The sequence below is a fragment of the Helianthus annuus genome, chromosome 2, assembly GCF_002127325.2.
Source record: "Helianthus annuus cultivar XRQ/B chromosome 2, HanXRQr2.0-SUNRISE, whole genome shotgun sequence".
In the NCBI taxonomy this organism is placed as follows: Eukaryota; Viridiplantae; Streptophyta; class Magnoliopsida; order Asterales; family Asteraceae; genus Helianthus; species Helianthus annuus.
In genome coordinates, this window is record NC_035434.2 from 82,816,924 (window position 1) to 82,829,462 (window position 12,539).

A 12,539-nucleotide genomic window follows, 5' to 3' on the forward strand; every position below is an offset into this window, starting at 1 on the left:
GGATGTTGACGATGCATGGAATCTAGTAGGATGCTTAGATACACACTTAGAAAGAATTGTATTTGTATTGTATCATTTTATTATTCATGTTGTTGTACTTTGTTTCAAAACCTTGTACTTGATTCTTTAGAAATGAAATGAAACGATTATTTAAATACTTGTCACAATTATTAGTGTATGATGTCTCGAGCAATCTTCACACTTCGTCTCATCCCGATGTTTCCGCCATTGGTTGGGGTGTGACAGATTGGTATCAGAGCCATAACTATAGGGAATTAGGAAAAGTAGGAATGCTTTCACCTAGACTATAGTTTTAGAACCTTATTCGTATGCTTTGTTTGAACCACTACATGATACCTTATTTGTTACTTATCTATGCTTTTTTTTAAAACATGTATGTTACTCATGTGTAAAATTTGACATGTTATTCGTACGCATTAGTGCTTGTTTTATTATGTGTTAACACTTGATTCATTGTTTGAATCTTTATGTGTTATTCTTGACATATTTCTCTATGTGTTAATACTTGTTTTATTGTTTCATTCTTTATTCTTTATGTACCACTGTTGATATGCTTTCTTATGTGTTTATACTCGTTTGTGTATTCTTTTGACATACACTTTTCCTCATGCATCTTACTTGACTATTCTAAATCCGTAAACCCTCACATTATACAAATGAGACGAATTCACCAAGATAGGCGTGAAACCCACAATTTGGTGAACGACGCTCAATCTATATATTCTTCCTTTTTACACGAGATATCGCCATTAAGCTAGGAGTGAAATCCACATCTTAATGGTAAATCTCAAATTTTAAATTCTAGTGGACCCTTGTCAACATGTCGAAACTAAATTTCGACCCGACAAGTACCAACCACACTTAGGATACGAAACCGTCAAGTTAGGGGTGAAACCCGCACCTTGACGACTAGATCCACTCCTTGATATTTTTTTTAATCCCGCCAAGTCTCGAAATTTCGATTGATTTGGGACATGTAGTAACCGGAAGGGTAAATACCGTTAACCGACTTGTCGGAGAGAGTATTTTACCTATTAGGCCAAAGCATGCTCCTCAAATTCAAAAGACTTTTCGACCACTTTGGTTAGTCAAAGTTCCGTTTTGGAACACTCCAAACTTTGGTTAAACATGTGTTTCTAATATTTATTTTATACGATGCAATCTTTCAAACTCGAGTATACTTTCGATATTCTCTTTTCATGCACACAACATATTGAACCTTTTCCATACATTTATATATATGCATGATTTCATATAATATAATTTCATATTCCTTGTAACGACGAGTGGAGACATATCATTAAGATTGGAGTGATTTCCTTACCTTGACGACTAACTCCACTCCCCTTTTTCTTAAAAAAAAAAACGACATCACCAACGAGTTAGGGGTGATTCCCTTACCTAGGTGATCGTTACCAAAACGTCTCTTCAAAATATCTTATTATGCAAACTCGATCATATCTTATACCCAAATTGTTTATCATTATTCAAAATACCCACTCATACCGATTTCAAAATGCATTGTTTTATCAAACGTACTTCTTATTCTACAATCTATTTTCACTCAACTCATATCCGCGAGATTCATAATCATGTCTTAAAACGTTTTATTGCTCGAACATCAAAACCTTACGAAATGCTACCTATCAATTTAATCGGTTCAATGAAACTCTTGCCCCTGAACTTCATATTCGACTTAATCACTAAAACATGCTCACCTTCTACTTTTAATCAAAATCCAACCAACCTTTCTCAAATACTTATAAGATCTTATAGAAGTTATATGATTGTTTTACCAAATACCCTTTTCAACATCAACAAATCATTTGTTAATTTTTTAATCACTAAGTCCTTTTGCTAAATTTCTCTTCTAAGGATCCTAATTTTCACAAGAACCTCCTAAATTCATAATTTCTTCTTTGATGAAACGAACTTACTTTTTAACGAAAACCCTTTTCCTACACCAATTTACAAAACACGTGGGCAAGAAGACTTCATAGGGACCGACCATTTTTCGGATTACGTAAACCCTTTTAAACAAAATTAGCATTTCTATTTGTTACAAAATACGTTATGCATAACCAACGAGTACTTTATGTTCCTTTACATATACAAACTATATTCTACCTTTCAAACCAGGCTCAATCTAATTTTGATTCGATAAACTCAACGTTTTGTTGGAACAGCTATACATGCACATGGTCATACACGTTTTAGTCGATATCTCGCGATAACACCATTTATATCGTTCGTATCTACATACTTAGCCTTTCTAATCCGCAATGCCTCAACGTACACCATATACGCAATATTTATTTTTCATACCTACACCTATGTTCATACGTTTTATGCTTGTACTCATACACATACTACTTATACGTTTAACGCTTCTGCTTGTACACATACTACTTACACGTTTTATGTTTATGCTCATACATACATGCGTATTCATACTTAAACTTATGCTCATACTTTCATCCTTACTCATGATTCATACATTCGTACCTATACGCGAGCGTAACCTGAGGGATTCGCTTGCGTGGGTCCCACACATACTTAAGCATGGACTTGCTTATATACTATATTCTTGTACGTATACATTCTAAATTTTTTATGTATACCCCGATTCATACACAACTAGTACAAGCTATGCGGATCATGCGACGATCAAAATAATCACGGGTGCACACGGGATTATAGTGATAGGCGTATGAGAACCATAGAGTGTGCTACTGCGTATGGTAATACACGGAACGTAACATGACACCGAAGACGAAACGGACGTAACATGGTCAAAACATGGTGGAGACGTCGCTGGTACTTCCTATATATAAGTGTTTTCACCATGTGACCAAAATTTCGTAAAACGTGTCATGGGAAATTCAGTGTTTTACAGACCTCTTGGACCTAATACAAGCTTTAAGCAACTCACAAACACATTATGCCCGATTATCCATGACGATACTTCATCCTTAACATGCTACTTTCATCTATCTAATGCCCATATCATTCGTATACTTGCGTTCATTTAGTGTCAATTGTTCGCCCCATGCTCCTATTTCCTTCCTTTCATACGAACCTCGTTCACAATCAAGCTCGTTTAAGCATTCAAATCCTAACTTATCTTATTACCCTTAGAACTTTCTAATTTTTAGACATTTCAAATCGTTTTACCTGTACCTGTTTACCCCTGCTTATGCCTCAAACCCATTTCGGCTCGACAAATCATTTTACAAACTTATCTTTATCTTCCCAAAATCTCGTACTTTTCAAAACGTTTCAAAATCTCAAGTCTCGAACTGTTACCAAAACTCTTTAAATCTACCTCTTAAATAAATTTCGGGAAGAAATTTCCTAAAGGAGGGGAGACTATAACGCCTTGCTTTTTCATACTTTCCATAATTAGAAAGCTCGCCTTGTAATGCTATTTTTGGAAATCTTGTATTATTGTAGTCGTCTTTTTGTTGTAAAATCCGAGACTTGGATCATAAATAAAATTCGTATTTCTTTAAATTCACCATCTACATATTCATACATGTTCATACGTTCGAATTCATTGTACATCGAATCCTTATTTGTAATTCATACTTATACTTATTCACGATGCATGTCCATGCTTGTCCTTATATTGTTGATACCTAAAAACCCCTAATAATATGCTTATTTATACAACGGTTAATCATCTAATATGTGACATATATTTGTCACTTACAAACATGTTACATACTTGTACATTACACTTTTTACCTAGTTAAATCATGTTTTATTTCATATTTCACCTTGTTACAAGTTAGGGGAAACATTGTTGCATATTATTACACAACTTAATTAACAAAATTACTCATTATAATGTTTTAAAAAATAAAAAAAAATAAAGAAATATGGCAGCCCCAATTCAGCAAAATTCAGCCCCATATAGTTGGGTTTTGTGGGCTAGTTTCAAGGTGTAACCCCTTCTAAACACTTCCAAAGCCCAACCCATTGAAACCCTAATCCTTCCCCCTATAAATACCACTTATAACCAGCCTCCCTACCACTTTTGCAACACTAAAAACTCTCAAAACATCCTCCAAACCGTAGCTGAAAGCAAAGGTTCGAGCAGATTGACACCCCTTCACGAAAATGAGCATAACTCACTCAATTCTTATCCGATTCACTTGATTCTTTTTCCTACTTGCTTGGATAATCATGGGGTTCGATTCCTAGACTTCTCCTTGGAGAAATCAGACCTGGAAATGCCCCGAAATAGTCCATAAACTTTCTGTTTGATTTTTATGTTCTTCAAAACTTGTTTAAACCTATGCAACTTGTGTCTAACACATCTCATGCCTATGTCCTAATGCTTACAACTTATCCCATGGTTGGTTAAGCTTAAAAACAAGGTTGAGACATTTAAAATCAGAGGATTAAACCTCATAAACTTGGTGTTTTGTCTAGGGTTTCAACCCACAAATCATGTCAAACATAGTCTTTGATACATGAGTGATTATGGAACAACTTGGGTTGTCCAAACATACAATCCTCACATGATTTGATGATTTCTATTAGTTAGTTTACTTTACATACATGTAAAGACCTTAGTTCATGACCCTCCTTGGTTATTTTTACATCAAGTGTAGTGGTGAACATCAAAGGGGTACCTAAATGGAAGCCTTGTCTTCCTACCCCATCCATGACACCCATGACTCAACTTGAGGTACCTAAATGAAGATGTAATCTTCTACCTCTTACTTGAATACTTGAACATTTGGACTTAATAATATGTGTATAATATACGACCTACATACTATCTATGTACACTCGAATCTTTGATGTTGAAATCATATTCATTTGTCAAAGTAGTAGGTTATCATCTAAGGACCTAAACCTTGTTATGATTCTTATGGGTGTTCAACTCATAAAATCATTATAACCCATGAGGTTACCAAGTGTCATACAAGTGTTATGTGTGAAGATGAATATTTTTGTCACACCCTCAAATTCCACACACGGAGTATTACCGCGAGGCATGTGACGACCAGGATCTTAGCCACTAATTATTTTGAACGGATGAGTTATTGTTATAAACATTAGCATAATTAGTGACCTAATTTAAATTTTTCAAGACATAGTTTAAGTTCACAACGGAAAGGGGAAGAAAACGCATCATAATTGAAACCACAAGTTTATTAACATGTTACTTACGAACCACGCACTCCATCCGATTGCAATGTCCGTCCAAAGCTGTATCGAGCAACCTGCAAAGCATGCAGTAGAGTGTCAGCATAACGTTGGCGAGTTCACGTGTTTGCAGTTTTACAGTTTTAATTCCAAAAACTTGTTTTAACCAGTTAATTTACTCGTTTATACATGCCATGGGGAGCTACCCCATAAGTAAGCGACTAAACTGTTTTTCCAATACCGAACACTAGGTAACCGTTGCGTTTCCGCAGAATGCCCCGATGTCAATGTTCTATCATCATTGACGGATGCCTGAGTCCATTAGTTCACGCCCGATCCCATACACGGGCACGGTGTGAGGCTGATAAAACCTAAATAGCGCTATCAACTAATAACCCGTTCGCCTGGCCCCGGCGACTAATCGGTATTATGTAGTAGGGACTTGAGTGATAGAGTTTCGTTTAGTGTCGTTTGTTGCAATCCGTATAAACAGTAATTAACTAAAGGTTCCCAATAACAAGGGAAGAAAAGTAGGTTTGTATCCCTCACAGGGGATAGTGTTGTTACCCGTATCCCACACAAGGAGATAGAAATACCGCATCCCGCACAAGGAGATAGTAAGCCATTCCAAACCAGGAAAAGTTGTTTCGTTCCGTTTCCCAACCACCGGGAACGCATGCTTTAAGTAAAAAGTAGTGAACTCACCTTTGCTCTGCTCGGTAGTCAATTTACTTGTGTTACGTTAGTCAACCATACCCTATTATGGTTATTAAATATTTATTAGGTTCGTGTGCAAGAATGTCACGTATAAATTACACATATCTAACACATAGTACGTAAGTCATACTTGCCAATACGGTGTTGGACCTATCCTAGCATATGAACAGTTAGACAGTAGTAGCACATAGTCCAGTTAAGCAGTGGCAGATAACACATAGTCCAAAACAGGTTATAACGTAATGCGGCCCAATAACAAAGTCAAGCAGCCCAGCTGAGACCAGGTGGTCTCGACTCGAGATCATGAGGTCTCGAGTCGCAACCAAGAAGTCTCGGGTTGCAATGGAAGGTCTCGAGGGATGCATGCACGAGTCGAAACCTCGAGTCGAGACCAAGAGATTTCGAGTCGCAACCTAGTTGGTTTCGAGTCCCCTAATGTGCATGCTCGGTCTCGAGTAGTCGTTCAATGTTCTCGAGTCGCAACCTTGCGGTCTCGACTCGCAACCACTGATGCAAGCACGGGTGCCTTCTCGAACATTCCCCAACTTTTGTACTATCCAATCAGATTTCATGAGTGTGTACTGTCCAATCAAAATTCACTAACATGTTTTCAACATTCTACCCAAATCAAATCAGATCAATCAACAGATTTCAAATATTCATCGCATATTCAAACTGTTCATCACGTTCATAATTCTAAACGAATCCAATCAACCATCACCTAATATCGCTTTATTACTACATTCCAACCAAAACATGTGCAGCCATTTTATCACAAAAATCACGCTATCATGCACCCTAAACATCATCAACCAGCATTATTCCATCAACAAGCATTACCATGATTTTGTTAACAAGTTCATCATTATCTCTTCTATTTCTATCATGCAAAAGTCTTACTTAAACACATTCATATTTTTTGCATATCATCCTATTATCAACAATCATCACCCAAAATAGCTACTTATTTATACTCGTGAACACATATTGTAATCAATATTCATTCACACAAAATGCACCTTGTTAAATATGTAATCATAGACAAATAGACAACTTTGTGCACCTTATTATTGTGAACATTAGACTTGTATAATTTTTCAAACAATCACTTTTGACAACACAGTAAGTCAACGTCTTCCTATCATTCACACATCCAACTTATCAAGCAATAACAACCATTTATTATCACACACGCACCCATGAATCGAGCAAACTGCCAACCATTATTTAAACTAACAATACAAACACAAACAGTGGTATAAACTGACCGAGGGTTGAATGCACGAGCAGTCCCTGCTTCTGATCTGGACCGAGTTCACTTCTTGAATCGAAACCCAATCTGCTCTAGTATTGAACCGAACAGACCTGAAGCTTTGAACGAGACCCGATCCTGCTGACTTGTTGACCGGACCAAGCACCACCAGCAAAAGAAGCATTGAACGAATCCCCACCGTCGTCGTTGTGGAGCGTCACTGCCACCGCCGCCGCGAGCGGCGCTGCCGCCTGAGATGGTGATGCCACCGTCGTCTCCTTCTCCACTGCTCACTCTCTACTTCCATCTTGTGATCTTCGTCACCGGGAAATGAGAGTACGGGGGGGGGGGGTGCACCGGCTCCTTCTTGGCTGCCAATGCTCAATCGAGAAGGGGGAGCAGGAGTGGTGAAAGGGTTAGCTCGTTTGAGGGTGTGTGACATCGGAGAGGGAAGGGCACCTGCCGGAATCCGATTTCCGGTCACCGGAAATCTGAACGAGAGAGAGGAGGAGGATCAGGGACTTGTGCGGCTGCCATAGTTTTTGTAGGGTTTTTGGGTTAATAAAATGAGAGGGGGAAGGGTTTTTAGAAGGTTTAAATAGTGTAGGTTTAGGTTTAGGTTTAGGGAGTGGGTCTTGGGCCTAGCCCAAGTGTGTGAACCCATTTAACCGACTAAGATTCTTGCCCAACCAGACTTGTTCGGTTATATTAACCAAATGCGCAAATAATTTAAATCTCTAGTCGCGGACTATTATTATTTCACGAATAATAATAATAATAATTGTAAAAATAACTAAATAAATAAATGCGTGTATTACTGAAATGCCCTTCTCTCGACAACGAGAGTACGGGTTGTCACAATTTTGATATAATATTTTCATGTCACTTTCATTCCAAATCTCGACTCTAAACATGCTTGAACTTAAACCCTTACGCATTCAACCTTCCAACCTCGGCAACTTTGTCACATTGGATAATCGGAAAACATATGCAAACTTTGTGAGTATACTCGTATTTCCCCCTTTTTACTTTTACCACTTTTGGGGTATAACATGTTTACTTATCAAAAACTTACACATGAACATTTTGCTTAAACACATGAACATTCCTATAACATGCTTGTATACGTGATGGCTTGATACTTTAAACTTGGGTGAAACTTATGTGTTGAATTTATCATTAACTTCGTAAGAGCCAAACCGTGACATATGTAGCGCTATAGGATTAACGACCCGCCCCTTTATCTCGGTTATGTCATGAGCATATTGCGTTTCCTTGGTTTGATATGTTAGACACATACCATATTTAAAGGCTTATCTTGAATCACATGCTTGCTATGAGGAATTGTTCAAAACTTATCTTTTGCTATGTATGTATCAAACTTGTATACTCGCCTTTGCTTTTGCATTGAACTTTATTTTTAACATGTTACAGGTGGATGTTGACGATGCATGGAATCTAGTAGGATGCTTAGATACACACTTAGAAAGAATTGTATTTGTATTGTATCATTTTATTAGTCATGTTGTTGTACTTTGTTTCAAAACCTTGTACTTGATTCTTTAGAAATGAAATGAAACGATTATTTAAATACTTGTCACAATTATTAGCGTATGATGTCTCGAGCAATCTTCACACTTCGTCTCATCCCGATGTTTCCGCCATTGGTTGGGGTGTGACATAATGTGGTAGGCCCCTCTTTTGAAGGTGACGTTACCCTCGGCTAAGTGGTTTGAATCAGCAGTGATACAATCCCAAATAGCCGGGTTAAAGTATTAATAGTAGTTTACATATGAGGGGATCAAGCTATTCGCACCCCCGCCATCCAATACTAGTGGGTATTGAAGGAGGTCCTAGTAAGCTTGACCCAGGTCCTTGCAGGATCTATATACTGAACAACGCAAGAACCTTACCAAACCATTCCCTTAACCCCCGACCAGGTAGCCAACATATCTCTATATAGACCGTAGAGATATGAATGGTGTAAATCTTTTATTTTATATAGACAGTAAAATAACGCCAAGATACCACGGATAAATGATAAGGAAGTTTCACCTTCAACATAAGAAACTAGTTATTAAAGTCATTAATACAAAACCAAAAAAAAAGTGCGAAAAGATTAAAAAACAAAAGTATTAAACTAAATGCTTGTCTTCATCAAGTGATGTAAGAGACTTAGGCAAACACGGCCTTTGATTGTCAAGAACTCTTACTATCAATCTTGGATCCCAAGACTACTACACACACTCTATGATAGATGATGGATGATGGTGGTGGATGAGGGTGTTGTGATGGTGGTGGAGTGTGGGTGAAGTGTGAGAGAGGTGGTTTGCTAAGGGATGCCTTTGAAGTGAACCAAGCACCCCTATTTATAGCCTGCACAGAAGCCCGGACACGGATCCGTGTCCACCCACTTTCTCTTTCTTCATTAATTGAAGTTTGTCTGCATTAGTTGACCACGCCCCCGTGTCCCCTGGGCACGGCCCCGTGTGCAGAAGCGTATCTGTACTTTCAAGATTTGCTTGGATTATGTGAATCTTAGCGTTGACCACGACCGTGTGGAGCTTGGCACGCCCCCGTGTCTGGGAATAGAAACTTCTACTCTTTTGTCCTTTCTGCAGACACTTGGGAATGCCCCCGTGTCCGCTGGGCACAAGGCGTGTTCAGCCTTCTGATGTCTTATTTTTGCTTGGGAAGATGCTGTCGAGGGGTCGGGCATGCCACGTTTATTACTTTTCTTGTATTTATATTAGATTTTGCTGTGTTTTTGCTTCTTTTGTTCATTTAAGCTCTTTTAACCCTGAAAATACAAAAAGAAAGACAAAAACACACTTTTTCCAACATTAGTACTAAAAAAAGGGTTAGTTTTATGCCTTATTTGATGTAATTTATATGTTGCATTTTACACACATCATATATATACTATATATAAAGTACAAGTTGTGATGCATCATGTACAAGTCTTGAAAGCATCTTGTAGGTTTGGACAATGGTAGAAGCTAATCACAGGTGAGCGGGAGGATATTTGAGCGCCATGATTCAAAATTTAAATAGTTTTAGGAGGGGGAGAAAATGAGATAGAGAGAGAAAGAGAGCCAGACCTGCCAATGAAGATGCAGACTTGCGGCTTTTGAATCCTCATGAAAGAGAAAGACAACTAATGTAGTAGAAGAAACACAATCTTTAAGGACATGAAGAAGATGTATGCCATGGCAATAGTCACCTTATTATTTAATGTACATTGATTATTTAATTTGTTTTTTATTAGTAAAAATTTTATTTTGGTAGAAACTAACATGTGAGAAACTGTTTGAACTAATTTGTGCTCATTTTTCTGATGTAGGTGATACCGAAACTTGAAAGAATCTAATCCATGTTTACTCGACCTGTATCAGGTTATGATGATTTGGAGGGTAAAAGTGAAGATGACTTTCTTATTGGACTCAAAGTAGGGGCAGTTACATAAGGTCTAAAGCATGACTATGCCAAACAATGTGAGTATGTGGTCATCTTTGAAGAATCTATTAAGGAACAATTATTTAGTATCCTCACAGCCTCTTGGCCACCCATGCCTCAACAACCTCAACCAACTAATCAAGTGCTTTCATGTCACACCCCGACCACGTAAAACAACAAAACGTGGCGGAAACGTCGGGGAGTGTTGTAATAGAATCATTGTTTCATAACACATGGAAATTTGAAATTTTGTTTTATTGATTAACTGAGTTACAATGTCAAAACAAGCAAAGAAACATAACATAATTATCTAGTCTTGCATCTTTTATTGTCACTAAGGCCTCGTCCAATCCTATGTGAGCATGCATCAATATCATCATCAAATATCATTAATTATTGTACCTGAAACACATGTGAAAATACATCAGCATAAAAATGCCGGCGAGTACATAGGTTTTGTCAAAATAGGATTCATGACTTAGGTTTAAGAAAATGTTTAATGAAAACTTGTCATGATTCCAGTTTAAGTGTTTGCTTTTATAAAACGTTTGAAAAGCGATAATAAGGTAGATGATATGTCAAAGAGTAATGTAAGGTTAAATGAATAACCAAGTAAAAATGAGTTTGTATAAAATAAGTTGTTTGTAAAACAATGTCTTGTGAAAAAATATGTCTTAAACTAAAATGATTTAAACAACGCTGCGATATGTAATATCATACAAACACTTATATATAGGAAGTACCAGCGGCGTATCCACCATGCTTGTATCATATTACACACGCCTCGTTACTTAAATCACTTACCCAAACCAACCACCAATGTCAAATGTCTATGTTTAAACCAATTGCCAAATGTATTGAATAATATGTCAAATGTTTATGTCCAAGTGTAAATCATGCAATGTGTAACCAAAATGATATGTATGGCTAGTGAAATGTATCAACTAAACCATAGGTGAAAAATGCACAAAACAAAGTATTGAAGTAAAACTTGGTTTAAATCAAAGTTATGTTTTGTGGAAATGCATGCTATACTGATACAAACACTTATGCGGTATGTTAAACGCATACATTCAAGCCTTGAGACAGCAGGATAACCTTAGAGTAAAAGTTATCAAAAAGAAATGTTTTCGGATTCGGTCATTCCATCCATCCAAACAAACCTAGGATTTTAGGAACGGGATTTGTCAAGTCCTATGGTACCATTACTTACTACCGAGCGGCGTAGCTAATGTTAATGAATGTAATAAAGAACCGTTAAACAAACCAAATGTTATACCGAATGTAAGCATGTGATGTGATGTGAATGTACTAAGTATGGACTAAATGAACATACATAGCATGAAAAGGTAATGTAAATCAAATGTACTAAGTATGCTAAGTTAACATACAAAGCAGAAAAGTCATGTAAAACAATGTGCTAGCTTGTTAAGTAAACATACATAGCAAAAGAAATGTAATGTAAAACAATGTGCTAGCATGTTAAGCAAACATACATAGCAAAAGAAATGTGATGTAAAACCATGTGCTAGCATGTTAAGTAAACATACATAGCAAAACAATTTGAAATCATGTACTAATAGTGTACTAATGAACATAGCAAGTATATGATATGAAAACATGAAAAGCATGAAAGTAATAAGTAGGCACATGTGTTTCACCCCCAAAATGTTTGAAAAACAGTAAAAGAGGGGACTATGTACTCACTTGAGGGTCCTTAGAAGTCTTGAACAACAACCAAGTCAAGCTAGAGGGATCACGGAATCAAACGGCACCCTATATAGATAACTACATAAATAACCGGACCTAAATCGGGGAATTGGATAGTATGAGGTTTCGTAAACCAAATGAGTATTGGAATTCATATGATATGGTTAAACAAAGCCCACATACTAAAATGAAACCTAACCTAAGTGCTTACGACCCATTACGA